The following is a 16,101-nucleotide window of genomic DNA, read 5'->3' as shown; positions in this document are numbered from 1 at the left end:
CTGATAATGCGATTCTGTCTGCATTTCTCAGGGATAACAGGGATAATTTTCAACTTTCATGGTTTTTTCAACCTACACAGTGGTCAAACTATCAGTATTACACAGGAATATTCCAAATTAGATTTCAAATGTTACAAATTGAGTATGTGGTTTTAAAGTATATAACTTCCATATACTAAAAATTACCATGTTTAAATTCTGGTATATTCTGGTGTAACATATTGCTCTGTTTTGTAATATTCCTGTTAATAACAAAAGAATCAAGACGTGACTTCAGCCTTTCATCTCAAATAAAATAATTAAATAGAACACTTGCATGTTTGTAGTTTATCAAAACCTTGTACGTACTTACTTGAAATTCTTGACAAGTCTGCATTCTACCTCTGGAGATAATGCAAAGGGTCCTAAAGTAACCTGAATTGGAAGACAATGTCTCTTATACTTACATAACTGGAGAATGTAGACACACATTGACCATGAAAAGAGATTCAGTTAATGAACCAGTAAAAAAATTTAAAAAACTGGGAAAAACTACCTGTTCACAAGAGACAAATGCAAAATGGATAAAAGCTAAACTTCAGGAATTTTTGTGCAGTAACATTACAAAAATGAGAAAACGCCAGACAATTGTTATGATGTTTGGCCAGTTTGAGCCTACACTGTAAGAAATATAAATGAGAGCCTTGTAATCAAGGGGTGTCTAGTTCGATACACAGTGGAGGTACATATCTGTGTATAGTGTGTTTAAAGCAACAATAACAACCAAACAAATATAAATAAACATACTTTGATACAGTTATGATGCCAGCGAGTGCTCAGGCACAATTCATGTCCAAGGGCTTCCCCGATGGCACAGTGGTAACGTCATTGCCTTGTAATCAAGGATCCCAAGTTTGATATCTGGTGGAGGCACATAGTGGTTCACATCCTACTTTAAACTGTAGGTCAAGTCCCAATTAGACTTACTGTGCATAAAGTGAACTTAAAACACCAAATCAACCAACCAACCAAGCAATTCATGTCAGCATTGAAGTTCAAAAATTACACATACATTATGTGGTTATGGTTATTATGAAAAAAATAACGTTTTTCATAAAATATATCCTTTATTTTTATTTTTGTTGTTTAAATACACTTTTTTCTGTAGTTCAGAAGAATTCCATTGCAGGTTCTGCAATATACCCTCATGTTGGAGTGGAATAACATTCAGTTCCTTCCTGTAAAGGAAATACGGTCATGTGTAACATCAATTCGGAATTAACATTCTAGTCAGAACTTTCATTTAAAGAAAAATATTTTGCATCAGTAAAATAACAATAATCCAGATTTTTTTAACTTCTAGTTCCCATATACCAAATATTCTTAACTTCAATTTTATTTCTAAAATATATTGTGTGATAATATCTGCAAAAGAATACCTATGCCACACTAGGGCTTCTAAACAAAGATGACTTTCATCAACAAAAAAGACCAACTTCATCACAGAAAGAATACTCCAGCTGCCTCCATGATGGAGTGGAGTAGTTATCACAACATGCTATGATGCCAAGGGCCCCGGACCGAAGCTTGGCATAGGTATTTGTGAGTGTCCATTCATCAATTTCATCATCCCCATCTTTGCGATTAGTCAAATGTGGCAGAAATACAAAGTAAAATAAGCCAATTCAATCAATCAACAATCAGGAATATTGCACAAATTTGGAAGACATTTAATTTGAAAATAAAAACGTTGCAACAATGTGAAAAGTGATCAATAAGTTATCGGGAAATTGTGATTTGACCAATGTTTGAAGATGACATTTTGGCATTCTGGGCTGTGCAACAACCTACTGCATAACATGCCAAGTTTTCTTGTGAGATGATAGAGTTGCAAAAAATCTAGCTTTTTGAATGAACTGTTTCTTTCTTCGATAAAAAGCAGGCTTTTTTTAAAGAAAAAAACAACAGAAATTTTGGCTTTTTACCAATTGCAGCTAACCTATTTCACTTGAAGTTATTATTAGGAGTTTACAGGTTTGTACTCACATATTTTACAACTAGCTACAAAAATTTTGCATGATGCAGCAGCCAAGAGACATATATTGGCCAATCTCGGTGGGCACATATTGCATAGTGGTTCAGCTACAATTTTAATCCTAGCTTACCGAGGAAGAGGGGGAGGGGGGTTTGCAGTCCAACCACCTCTTATTTTTTAGATTTTTCAACTGTTTGAAAATAAATTACATGGTTCCCTGGAATGTTCCTAATATTTCTGTATTACTTCTGCTCATAAAAACATAAATGTAACGTAATTAGGAGGCAAAATGCACTTGGTGGACATATCATGCGTCATCTTTGAATGCGTCTCATTCAAGATATTCATGCCAGTGACAGTGTACAATTAGTTGGTAATGATGGTAATTATTGTAATAATTATATTTAATAAACAACTGCACTTCTACAAACAAAAAATCATTAATAAAAATCATGGGTTTTGCGAGTTTTAGGGAATGATAAAATATATGTGACACACTCATGTAATAATTGGTTATTATTTTTTATTCGTGATAGTAATTTCTGTAATTATTATAATTAATAAATAACTAGCCATATATAATCAGCAAAGGAAGCAGTGATTCAATAATAGAATGGTTTCAATGTGACACCCCCACTACCATGCGTTGCTTCGGTCTGAATGTTCTTTCTCTATACTTAACAAGATTATTAGCTACTTCATCCAAGATTAAGATTTAGTTTAGCCTGCAAATCAGAGAGAACAATTTGCAAGTACTGTTGTTGGAAAAAGGCCAGATTTTTATATAAGGTACCTTTCATAAAAATAAATGGACCTCAGGAGTGGAATAAATTAAATGCTCTTGCCTTGTAATAAGAAGGGGTCTGAGGTTCAATCCTCAATGGAGGCAGAGTGCTTTGGATCTAATTTCAAACTGTAGATCCAGTCCCGATCTCTTAAATATTTTTTTGCCATTTGCGGTCAGTCTTATTTGCTTCTGCTTCAGTTTTAATGCCAGTGCATTTCAACAAAAGGTCCGTTGCACCCAGGGGTTGACAACTAATTTAAATCTAATTTCATATTTGACAGCAAGCCTATACATAATTGAACTATGTATTACTCTTTATGATTATGCCATAGTTTATATATTAATATTGAATATTCATTGAGAGTGCATGTTAATTTACACAAACTTTAAAGATCAGAAATGTATTTATGAATGAAATTCTTGGGATCAGGGCATAGACTTTTAAGAAATAAATTTAGTAGGCTGTGATCTCAAAGGTGAGAACCACTGCAACAAGTAACAAAATTATATCACTAGTTCCTCCGTGTCCAGGTTTAGCCGCCATTTAACCAAATTATACATTATGTACTGGAAAGCCAGAATACAAATGTATTTTACCGAACACAAACTTTAATGTAGAGAGATTTCATACAAGATTCTCAAAAGATAGAGGAGTATATTATTTTTTGCTTCATGTAAATTATCCTATAACAAATTCAAGCATTGAAAATCATATCATACTATTAGGTTACATTAAAAACACACACAAAACTACTCTAGTTATGTGAATATTTTTATACTACATAGATATATTTAATAAGCCTACCGAAATATGAAGATTACACTCTGAAAGAGCAGCCCATTCAAAAAAAGCCAGCTTTTTTTAAAACATTGTTTATATCTAGCTACAAATTTCATAGTGTAAATTGTATTTTATATTTAGAAATGAGTGCCTATTTTACAGTAGGAAGATATACGAAAACCATGCAACAGGAAAAGTACTGCCAACTCCTGCATTTTCATTGATTTGAGTCACTTTTGTGAAAAAGCTCAACCAAAAATAGCTACGGAGGAAAAAAACTTGTATTTTTTCCCCCAAAAAGCCAGTTTTTCCGACCACTTCCAACTCTATGAGATTATAAAACAAACATGGAATGACAGTTATTCTATACATTTATATCAAAACTTTTACAGCAATTCCTTCAGTCAAGCATCTCAAACTCACAATGCCACATCTAAGGGAAGGGATAGATGTGCCAAAATGAGACTTGTTTTTCTAATGTCTGTGCTTTAAGAATACAATAGGATCAATTTTGGAAAGGGAGAAAATAAATTAATTATGAGCTCTGTATGTTTGTACAATTTCTCAAAGAACCAAAACCATTCTTGGAAAAAATTCTGCATCTCACATAAAAAATGATAACACAAATACTTTATTGCCTCCCTACTGGCATAGTGGTAACGTCGTTGCCTTGTAATTAAGGGGTCCCAGGTTCAATTTCCGGTGGAGGCACCTAGCAGTTCGGTTTCCACTTTAAACTGTAGGTCTAGACCCGATTAGCTTATCTGTGCATAAAGTAAACCTAAACAAAAAAACACTTCAAACCGCAATGAACACTTTCTTATGCTGTGCGAAAGTCACACAAAAGGACAAACAGGAATATATGTCTGCTATGTAATTTAACCAACATTTGCAAGGCTGATTTGGAAAATAAATTTGATTTTCATTGTCTCTGGATTCTGACTTTGAAGTGGAAAATGTTAGATGGGGATGTTTGATAGAGCCTTGGGGTTAGTTTGGGGATGCTCATGTAGTTTAACATGGTGACAGTGAGACAACTAGGGTGGAGGGGTGCTTGTGAATTATTTTTTTTTTATGAATTTTTATGCTTGCCATATGGAGGGAAAAAGTTTCACCAAGTTTTCTAGCCATATATGCCTTTAGCAAGCTGGCTGGTGGGAGGAACAATGGCTGATGGGAGCAATGGCAGATATCTATATCTTGCTGATGCCAATGTTCTCACTGTAAATCAAGGAGAATGTGATGGTAGATTACACATTAAAACTAGCACAACCACAAGCCCGGCAAATATCTAATTCGTAGTTAGGTTTCTGTAACTGCAGTGTAAATATGTTAATCTGAATCAGTGTATTGCTTTTTATGACTTTTGAGAGTAAAAAAATGCAAATTATTCCAGTTTCCATTACATATAACTTACTTGTTTTGTTTGTTGTTTCCGAGTTTGACCCGCACACGCCACTTCTGCCATATTAGACACTTCTTGCTCTAGCATTTGGCCAGTGTTGGTGAACAGATCCTAAAAGAAGAAATTTTATGAATTAAATCAGTAGTAATTTATTTCTATTTAAATTGGATTCCTAATGTGGATGAGTACTCAAAAAAATTACTTATGAATTAACATGTGAAATGCTCGGTAGTGCATAGAAGACAAATTGCAGAAACAATAATGCAACCTTGGACATTGGGTATATTCTACCCCAGCCAGAACACAACCATTACATGCAACAGTCAACAGTTAGTAATGAACTGACAGGATTATTTTGCTGGGTGACTGATAGTGGAATTAATGTAGAGTATAAAAAGGGTAGTGGTGGAACCTACCCCACATGCAAGGTTGGAGTTAATGTTTCATTTCCCCCCTAACATTGCAATTGAACATTCATTCCCCCCAACCGTGGGACCATTATTACCATTACAGCAAATTACTTTTCCCCCACAATTTAATAATGGAAAATTATTCATCCTTGTAGCATTTTAAAATAATAGGATTCAATTGTCTGGAATGGCACAGCAGCATTTATCAATCGTAGCACACTTTTGATGGACTTTCAATTCATCCAGCACTAAAATTGTTGCTTGAGAATAAGAAATATTAGGTGCATTTTTTTAATTATTTTTTTTATAAGAGGCATGTTCCTGGCTATGATGTTTATATAACTACATATTAACCATTCAGTACCACGAAGGTCCACCTAACTAGCAGACTCACATTTTCATTTGGTTGACAACCCTCAACCCCTCTCATACAAAAATTCCTGGGTGCACCTATACATGCACATATGTTTAAAACAAATAAAACTGATTGAATTTTTTGATATTCTCCTCTCCTCGATTGCTGACCTTCCTTGGAACAATTTGGTTTGATTTTAACCACATGCCTATGTATGCAGGGCATCTCAAGCCTCACCAGAAAATAAGTCATACCTCCATCCTCAAAAGACTGGAGAAAAAAAATGAGTAGAGAACATACTTTTTTAAAACAGTTATGGCTTGGCTCTCAAAATGTATATCACAAAATTTAAAGACAGTACTGCCAGATACAATGAAAGGAAAACATTGCATTCTCTGCTTACAAGTGATAAGCCTAACTGAGTAACTTAACGACTGGTGCAAGTAAAGAATAAATAAAATTAGAAATTAAGTTTTGATTAATGGTGAAAATATTGGAAAAGCTGACTAAATATCTAGTGATATGGTCATTCCAAATTTTTAGAGTGGTGCTTACTTAACCCATGCACATAACTGCCTAACCTAATAAGCAGCATGGAAACTAATAATACAACACAATCTCTTATGAATTAGTGTGTATCTCGTAACAAACATTCCTCATATTACAATGAATAATGAGACCAGATTCAATAATAATAATAATAAAAGCATTAGCTTCATCACCTGGCACAGTTGGTCACTGTAATAGGAACGACTGAAGATGACCGGACCCTTCTCCGATTTTCTTCATATTTGGCATACTCACTAATTGAGGGCTCGTAATCACGAATCTGAAGTTAAAAGTTATCGGAAATGTCTAGAAATTGCAAAATAAGTGAAAATAAGGTGTTAGTTTTTGGAATGGAAACAGTCTATTTTCGCAAATTTTTTTGTTGCACAAGCAAATATATATATATATTCCTGATACTACTACGACATGAAATTTTAACTATGTTTGCCTAACCTAACCACACGTCAATGGTTCGTTGGGCTAGCGTCAATGGTTCGCAAATATTTTGCAATTTCTAGATGTTTCCGACAAATTTTAACTTCAGATTCATCATTAGCAGGCCTCAATTAGTAAGTATGCCAAATATGAAGAAAATCTGAGAGGGGTCCGGTCATCTTCAGTCATACCCTGCAATAATATACATGTAACCAGTCACAGCACTGTGACACTACTGCAAGTCATGGCATGCTGTATCTTTCAGAGGGCTATGGTAGCCAGTACCATGTCTGTTTTGTCTATAATTGTATACTTAAATGTAAACAGAATTTTGATTAAGAGTGTCATGTACATTTTGTGTTATCAACAGCTAATTTTATTATTGCCACCAAAGGAGCTGAAGTAACAAGAATCGAGATTCAAAAATAATTTACAATTTTACTTCGTGCATGTTGTAGATCCCATCCATATTTTAAAACAAAGTCTGATTGCATAAGTTTGCAAGAATGTGACAATTATATTTTTGCAAGCAATGTAATCAAAAATAGAGTTGGGAAAAACAGCTTGGAGACATGTGCGAACATGTAACAAAAAATATTTTTGGGCCATTTATACAGTATGTATAAACCTGACCTGCCTAACCTACTGACGTATGCATCCAATAAGTGAAATAACCTAAACTTGACTTACCTATACTATTCACATATTTATTTCTGCTATAAATAGGATGCACATATGAGTAGGTTAGGCAGCTCAGGTTTATGCCTACAAAAGGGCAAAAAAGGTTTTTGTTACATGTCAGCACATATCGCGAAGCAGGCATAGCTGTTGCTATCTACTCATCTAGCCAGTGTGTAAAATTCAAAAAACTGCATGACAATGGTGCTGCCCTCAATTTACACATTGTAACTATATCGCAGAATGAATTAGTTGAAACGTGAATACTTTTAGATAGAGGCTGGGAACGTAACGACTTATATGGTACAAGGTATTCTACACCTCTTCACTATACACACGAAAGATAGAAAATTTTCTTTTCCAAAGAATAGGGTAAGTTTTGTGCAAAATTAGGGGGGGGGGTATACTGTAAATGCAAAAGGTGTATATTTAGGCCACAGCTTCTTCAACAGGTGATGAGAATAGCATATGGAATTGCTATCACAACAGCCCTAAACCTGGCCTGCCTAACCTAACAAATGCATTTAGGAATGTAATACCCCTTCACACCTACATCGCGGGCATTGTAAAGTATTTACGAAAGAATTTTAATGCTTCAAATTTGAGCTGTCTAACCTTACAATGAAAGCATTTTGGTCTGTAATAATTATTCATACCAACGTCAAGTGACATTAGCAGCAGCAGCAGCAGTCCACAACGGAACACTTTCCAGTATTCTTCCACGTTATTTTATTTGTGCGTGCTGGAAATGTTCACTTGTCCCTCTGTACCCCAAAAGAAAGTGAAACATCTTGCATTGTTTATGAAGATTTTCTTGTTTATGAACGTTTTCAGTTGATTTTAGCTTTCGGAAATGTGTTATTGTGAAGCAAAGTACGTTTGTTTCCTTAGCATGTTACTTTACTGTGAAGCAGAACAGCCCGAAGGCTTCTCACAAGTGAATATAGCACCCAAAACGACTTTCCACAAAAGCAGCTATAATTTTACGTAGTTAGGTTAGGATTGTTAGGTTTGGTACTGATAGTCATTTTCGGCGTATTCTTTCGCTATTTTACTGTACATACAAAAAATTTTTACCAACAAAAAGTGGCGAAAATACTTAGAAATTGAAGATTTCATCTTACGTGTGCCATTCTATGGTATGAAATATATTCGTTATTTGAGCTTCCCTAAAGCTGGAACCACTTTTGCATTACATAAAACATTGAAATCTGTCGATTAAAAAAAATTCTACGTAATTCTCGAGGGGTACAGTGGGTAAACGGTCCCGCGATAGTCAGCCACGCTCGGCAGAATGATAACAAACTCTACATCCTTGATTACGTTGCACGCAGAAATAGGAATAAATTACACGGTACGTAAGTAATTCTGTTGTGTGTGTATATATATATATATATATATTTAATATATGTATGTTCACACACACTACTTTAATTTCACAATAAAAGTAACATACTTTTCGCTCTAATCTGAAACTCACTTTGTTACCAATCATGGAGGAAGCAGAATTAATTATAGTAGCCTATATTTAATGTATTTCATGTTGTGAATTCTGTATTTTCGTCGTAAAAAAGACTACTGTTAAAAAAGTAAATATTAATACACTTACCTCTGCCTTTACAAAGACGATTGTCCCATGAAACAAAGCTCAAACCACGCTACTCATCTGTGTTTGGTTTCGTCGGTGTGCAGCGTCGTTCAACTTTTTTCGCGCAGTGGATGATGGGAAGCAACGAGTCTGCTATCGCACGTAACTACATTGAAAGATCCCTGTGTAAGATGTAACGAGCGCAAAATATGAAAGCAACACGCAACGTTAAAGCAACCACGACAGGGAAACACTGAAGTATGTTATGTAAATGAGACTTCGTAACCTTTCAGAAACATGATTCTGACTTCGTGTGCTGTATGGGAGGGAGGGGCTCCAACTTGTCAAAATTATTTGGGGCGCGCGCTCTGATCACTGAAATAAATTAATGAATGACTCACTCTCTCCCTTTTATAAGTTTTGGCCTCAGTGTTCGGAATCTCATAAAAGCCCATGAATTCCTTAAAAATATCAAAATGTTTATTCACAGTTCGAATGCAGAATATTAATTGTCCACGGATGGATATGTCGCAAGTTTCGTCAACCATAATAGCAAAATATTCCCGACTTTTAATATCTGCTACCACGGAGCGCAAAACAGATCTCCCTAATATATCAATGATCTCGTTCTGAATGTCATGTGAGAGCCATTTGTAGCCCGAACGTCCCATCCACTACCCTAGTTCATGCACATCGTCTTTTGAATCTTTTTTTAGTAAAAATTTTAACAATACTCATAATCACATCATATAGTAATAAGTCATGTGTTTTGCTGTCTCTGGTCATAGCCTCCCCCCCCCCCCCCCCCAAAGTTGATGGTCTAGAACATTTCAAATGTGTATTTAAAGTTAAGTTCATGTGGTACAATTCAGAGTAAACTTTACAAAATAATACATTAGATCCTCTTAAGCAAAATTATTTGGAGGCTCTGCCCCTACATCGTTAACATTGGGGGGCTCGAGCTATCTCCCCCCAAGCCCCATGGAGTCGGCGCCTATGGACTCTACCTAGGTACTATCGTACATCACTTTATGAAATTTTCAGTGATATAGCAATTTCATCACATTCGTCTGTCTGATGAGGCAAATCTCAGAAAACTTGATCAACATTAATTTCTGCGAACAAGAATATACTTAGTCGGATAGTTCAATCATTAGATATTTTTAGGTTTATTTCTATTTCCTCTTTTGAAATTTTGCAATTCTAAAGTCCAGTTTACACAAAGTGCATAAAGGCGACAGATGATGTGCAATTAATTGTTCGTCATTTATAAATGTATATTTTCTTCAACGAAATAACTTTTCAGACAGGCTGTGATAATACACAGGAGTCTGCTTGTTCATTATTACATTTAACACTCTCCCTCCCACCCCCCATCCCCACAATAATAATAATAATAAATTTCGAGTGGAAATAGAAACATTTCCATTTTCTCGCATGGACTAGGTTAATCTAACTCTTCCCTTCTCTTCTTTATTAACAACTCTCTCTCTTTTATTGTAACTTTGTTCTAGTTTTCGATCTTGTTTTCTATATTTTGGTATATCTGTGTCCATGGGCGCACTGGGGTGTATAAGGTGACCTTTCTAGTGACACCCGAAGGCCAACTTCACTTCCATAGACGTCCTGGATTGTAGATTAAGGAGGCTCTGTCATCTTGACTCATAGCCATTAAACTCTTTTGGGGTCCTGTTTTTCTTCTGTCCTTGTGTGTTTGATTGTTCTTTCGTGAATTCCTTCTTATTGCCATTCATGCTCATCTTTCTGATTAGCCAAAAGTGGCAGAAAAGCCAAGTAAAATGAAGCAAATCATTCAATCCACTCATTTTTTTTTTTTCAGAGATGGCAAACAAACTTTTTCCAGGTGGGTGAATTTCTCGTATCGAAAATTTGCTAGTTCATTTAATTTAAATATTCCTACTTACGTATTCTGCATTGAGAAACATTGCTGAAGGCAGCATTTCGCTTATTTCACGGAAATAAGCTCTATTTGCGACATATCGAGTAAGTTTCCTTGGTTTCTTTTTGCCTTCGGTAACACGCAAAATGACGGTCACAGTTTCACTACCGTACTCGGCATGCAGTGTTTCCACCCCACTGCACCCAAAAATACCTACGTAGCCCCACAAACCATTGACGCATAGCCCCAAGAACCATTTCCGGTAAGGTTAAGTTAGGAAGGGTCAAATATAGGTTACAATAGTTAAAAATTGGTTTAGAAAAAATATGCGTAGCCCCACACACCATTCTCACATAGCCCCACGAACCATTGACGCATAGCCCCACAAACCATTTGCGGAAACGTACCTTCTTCAGTTACAAAAACACGTGTTTGGAAACACTGACCGGGATTACGTCATCACACACAGGCTATATCCGCCTGGAAGTAAATGGATGCAAGAGATTTCGTGCATCGGTCATACATTTATATCGAAAAATAGATGATTTACCGGCAAAATTCAATGAACGATGCGAGAAAACACTTCCCCGAACTTCCACAAGTATAAAGAAATTGCATTCGGTAAGTAATTTCTCCTGTAAATTTGAAGAAATCCGTTTGTCCGATACGAGAAATTTACCTTTATTTTTCTTTTCACGTTAAAAAAATGAACAATGAATATTTTTCACTACTCGTTTTCGACGAGGCAAAGTGCCCCCTTGTCCAATGCTGGTTACGGTCATGTCCTTGTCTGTGCTGATTTCCTCTTAACTTGATCGTTTTCTCCTGTTTTTCCTCTCTCACCTCTCTCTATGAGAGTGATATGCCAAAGGGGGGCTTGGTGAGGAGCCATACCCTCCCCTTCCTTGGGCCCAGTATTTATAAAAAATTTAACGTGAAAGGCAGGGAAAGTTGGCAAAATAAGGACCGACTACCAAAAAAAAAGGGCATGAATTTACAATACCGGAAGTATCTCCAATTGCTTTCAAATTCGGCATACTCACTAATTTTGGCCTCGTAATCACGGATCTGCAGTTAAAAATTGGGGGTCACTTCTAATAGACCGTGTTAAAAATGTAAACATAAACATTGGTGAGGTCTTGCCCGGTCCCCCCGGAACTTCCGGTTTAGGCCAGTCCCCGTTGTTGCCAGTGCAGATTCACCGGCATACGAAGTAAGAAATGAGCGCTTGTTTTCATCAGTTGTGCGACGATAGTCAAGAAAGGTATTTGTTAAAGTTCTACTATGAAGGAGTGGACGTCTAGAATCCGTCGGATGATCAACTGCAGAGCAGAGCAGAGTATTAAAATATGACGTGTCTTTGTGGCCGCCAGTTGTATAGCATACAACATACAAGCGTCTCATGTACACGCACGACGAACTCAAAACCTACAAAAGTTTAGATATATTCAATTATTTTGTAAATGGAAAAGTGAGGGAAAGATAATTGTATAAAACTAGTGATATTATTATATTATAAAGTAAAGTAAAGTAAAGCTTAAGTGAATCTTTGCCAACAAATCTGCAGAAGTAATGACACATAACAAATACTAAAGTAAATATATGTGCTTTCAACGTCGCCTTTCCGCCTGAGGGATTTAGGGAAAACCTATGATATGGCATGCCAATTTCACTTGCACGAATATACTTCAAACAACAAGGGAGTTTTCAGACTGAAGCGACAAGCGATATCGGGATTTCGCACAGAAGCATTCGATCTAAAGCAAACCATCCACCAGCCACGCTTGCGCAAATAACAGGCCGGGGCAACACAATGCACGGTATTGATAAAACGGCCCAGTCCGAGCGACAAGCGACACCTCCAATTTGTCGTGTCGATTTAATTCGAAAGTTGATTTTTATTTTTGAATGTTGGCTTCCAAGAAACACGTATCGCTGCAGTCTGAAAGCTTCCTTTCGAACCAATTCATCACGAGAAAATGCACGTGTCGCTTGGACTGGACTGTTGTTTTGTCAGCACCATGCATCGTGTCGCCTCGGTCTGTTGTACTAGTATGCAAGGTGAATTGTTTCCTTTAGAGTAAAGGGGCTGTTGCTTGTCGCTTCGGAATGTAATCTCCATGCCACTTAAAAGTGAATCATCAATGATCAATGAAATTTTTTTGAACCGAAGCGACACAACAAGCTGCACGTATCGCTCAGATTCCCAATGGCGTGTATTATGCCGCCTGAGACTTGATTTCCCATGAGCGGTAAATGTTTATTTATAGACTAAATGGACCTGTGTCGCTTGTCACTTCGGTACGAACCACTGCTGTCGCGTGTCGCTTCGGTTTGAAACCTCACTAAGAGGAGTGCTTTTCACCACAACACAATACGCAGATAAACGATCAACATGCTTAACAAAATGCAAGTCGTACAAATACTTTCCGGGCACCAATCCTTTCTTCGTTCTGCTTGTATCAACAGGTTTCATCTCTCTACGTCCTTCGGAAACCTACGAAGTGATACTTGACTTAATAAATTTGTTCCCGATCGAACTGTGCAACCATATCCTACACAGTTGACACCCTATTTCCTTGTACAAGAATCTCCACCTTGCGCTTTCATATTAACGTCCATAGCACCTTAAGCGTAACCGGATGTTCGAGGGGGACCAGACGAGTGCGCATGCTCCGCAGTAGCTCCGCCTTTAACACCGTCTATTGCAAAATAACCTTGTCAATTACCGCTATGATTCTCCATACACTAACATGGAAACCATGTTTTCTGATATGAAGACGTCTTCCTTTCCGCACAACGGTCTTGCTACCAACACTGCTCAAGTGTTGTGCAATAAGTGAGACCCGTTGCATGGCGCGTTGATTTGCATGTGAGAAAATGGCGTCTCGCGTAAAGGTGGAAAACATGTTTGCCCCACGAACCATTCACGGTAAGGTTAGGTTAGGCAAGCTTAGTAAAAATTAAGGGTCATCATAAACATAGTTTTGAAACGCTAATCATTGCAAAAAATAGTTGTTTTCTTCATAAATCAATGGTGCTTACTCCGTTCACGGACCAACTTTTTTCGACTTATTTTGCAATTTCTAGACGTGTCCGCCAAATTTTAACTGCAGATTCGTGATTACGAGACCAAAATTAGTGAGTATGCCGAATTTGAAAGCAATTGATACTTCCGGTATTGTAAATTCGCTCCAAAAAAGTACACGAACCCCCTCCTTCTTTCATATTCCATCTCATCTTTGAAATGTTTCCTTCCTATGATGTCTTAAACTATGACGCGGTATTATCAACACAACTTGAGGAGCCCCCTTGGAATTTTTCACGTGCATTTTCTTTTTAAAAATTTTTCTCTAAGAAACTGCTAATAGACAACTAAATCATACAAACAATAGCCCTACTGATCAGAAACCCACAGCATACTTTTGCGCATGTTTCTACGTTCTACCACAGACAAGAGTACGTACCTGTTCCAAAGAATATGTGGAACATGGGCGGAGTTTGAGCTTTTGCTTTGGGGGGGGGGGGGCAGACTCTGGGAGAAGCATATGATGTACCTGAGGGTTATTGAATATCCCCTAGTTTATAAGGGGTTCGGAGGCCTTTCCCCGGAAATTTAAAAAAAAAACAAAAAAAACTTAAAAACACTGAGTTTTAGGCCTTTTAGATTTGAAAATATTAAATATCCTCGCTTAAGTAAAGAAATATTAATTAGTACATTGGTTGTCAGTTTTAAAAGAAGCAAAACAGTACGATTATTGCATTTTGCATTTCATTAAATTTTTATTGATACAATACTCGTGTTTTGATGCCTCAGCAGTAATTGTTGACTCAACACAAAGTCATTTTACATTTTTCTTTCTTCAAACTGTACAGATCAATCAAATCGTCTAATACCCGCTATTGCGGCGCAATTTCCGCACATGCCATCATGCGAAACGTCAAGATTTGCGGTATGGCTTCATAACAAAAATGTAGTGACTGAACTTAATCATATGTTATCTTTTTAGTCTTTTTTTTAAGATGGGGTAGCCAGCCCCCCCCCCCGGTCCCTCCAGAACTCCGCCTATGATCTGGAAACACCTCATATAATTCAAATTTTGAAATTGTAGCGTGAAAGCATGGACGAGGGGTGCCGTGAAAGACAGCAGATTAAGTATCTGTGCAAATTATCCTAGTCGTGGGGATGAGTTGTGAGAATTCTCTTAACGGTAGGAAAGCATCACCCCACATTTCCGCACTGCTGCACCCCCCCGCCCCCCGCCCCCACCGACAAAAAAATCCCGTGGGAGGCCTTGCCTATTTTCCCTTTCGCGTCTGGTTTCGTAAACTCGAACTAGGCTAACCTTTAGCGGTCGAAAAGTATATAGTTTATACAAATGTCACGAAAATTGTGTTCAGGGTTTTTCAGAAACAAGGGTAAAAATGTCATAGCCGGGAAAAGTCTTCAAATTTGCAGGAGAAAGTACTTACGGAATTGAGTTTCTGTGTAATTTCGGAAGGTCGTAGAAGTGCTTTCTCGCATTTTTCAGTGTATTTGGCCGCTAAATCATATATTTTTCTATAATAATGTCCGTCCGATGCACGAAACCGAAAGCTGTTGCTTGCATTTCCATCCATGTACTTGAACCAGATGTGGCAAGCATCTGATGACGTAATCCCTGATTAGTGTTTCCAAACACACAGTTTTTTTTACTACATTGCCCAACCTAAAGCAACCTAACCTAACCTTACCGTGATGGTGCGTGGGGCTATCCCGAATGGTTTTTGGGGATATGCGTGAATGGTTTTTGGGGCTATGCGGGAATGGTTTTCGAGGATATGTTTGAAACACAGCACATCGACAACGCTAGTCAGGATTTGCCCGCCATTTTGCGTGTTCAGGAAGCGAGAAAAGAATGAACAATAATTACTCGATATGTCGACAATAGATACTAATTTCGTTAAAAAAAAAGCGAAATCCCTTGTTAAACAATCTTTCGCAATTCAGAATAAGTATGTACAAATGTCAACAATTACAGAATAAACGAGTTACAAGACATTTCCCGGCTTTGATAGTTTTACCAAAACAAGAAATAAATACATTAGCCCATAAACCTAAACAAATATTAATTGTTAACATACTGTGTTATGAATATAATGAATACGTCAGATTCCAGAAAATTATGAACGTTGAGGCAAACCCACTATACCTTCCAC

The 16,101-nt window shown here is 37.0% G+C and overlaps 2 long non-coding RNA genes across 2 annotated transcripts in view; one reads left to right on the top strand and one right to left on the bottom strand.

Moving 5' to 3' along the window:
* The window catches only part of LOC145999864 (uncharacterized), a 97,382-nt gene that overhangs the window by 13,980 nt on the left and 67,301 nt on the right, over positions 1-16,101 (top strand). The window lies entirely within an intron of this gene.
* On the bottom strand, positions 1,124-9,214 carry LOC145999863 (uncharacterized). The gene is made up of 3 exons (XR_014443442.1): positions 9,024-9,214; positions 5,000-5,098; positions 1,124-1,217 (listed from the first exon to the last, which is right to left on the bottom strand). It is a non-coding gene; the product is annotated as an uncharacterized LOC145999863 (long non-coding RNA).

The sequence above is a fragment of the Lepisma saccharinum genome, chromosome 16, assembly GCF_977018435.1.
Source record: "Lepisma saccharinum chromosome 16, izLepSacc3.1, whole genome shotgun sequence".
Taxonomy (NCBI): Eukaryota; Metazoa; Arthropoda; class Insecta; order Zygentoma; family Lepismatidae; genus Lepisma; species Lepisma saccharinum.
Note: the sequence above shows the minus strand (reverse complement) of the source record. Positions and strands in the feature narration are given on the sequence as shown.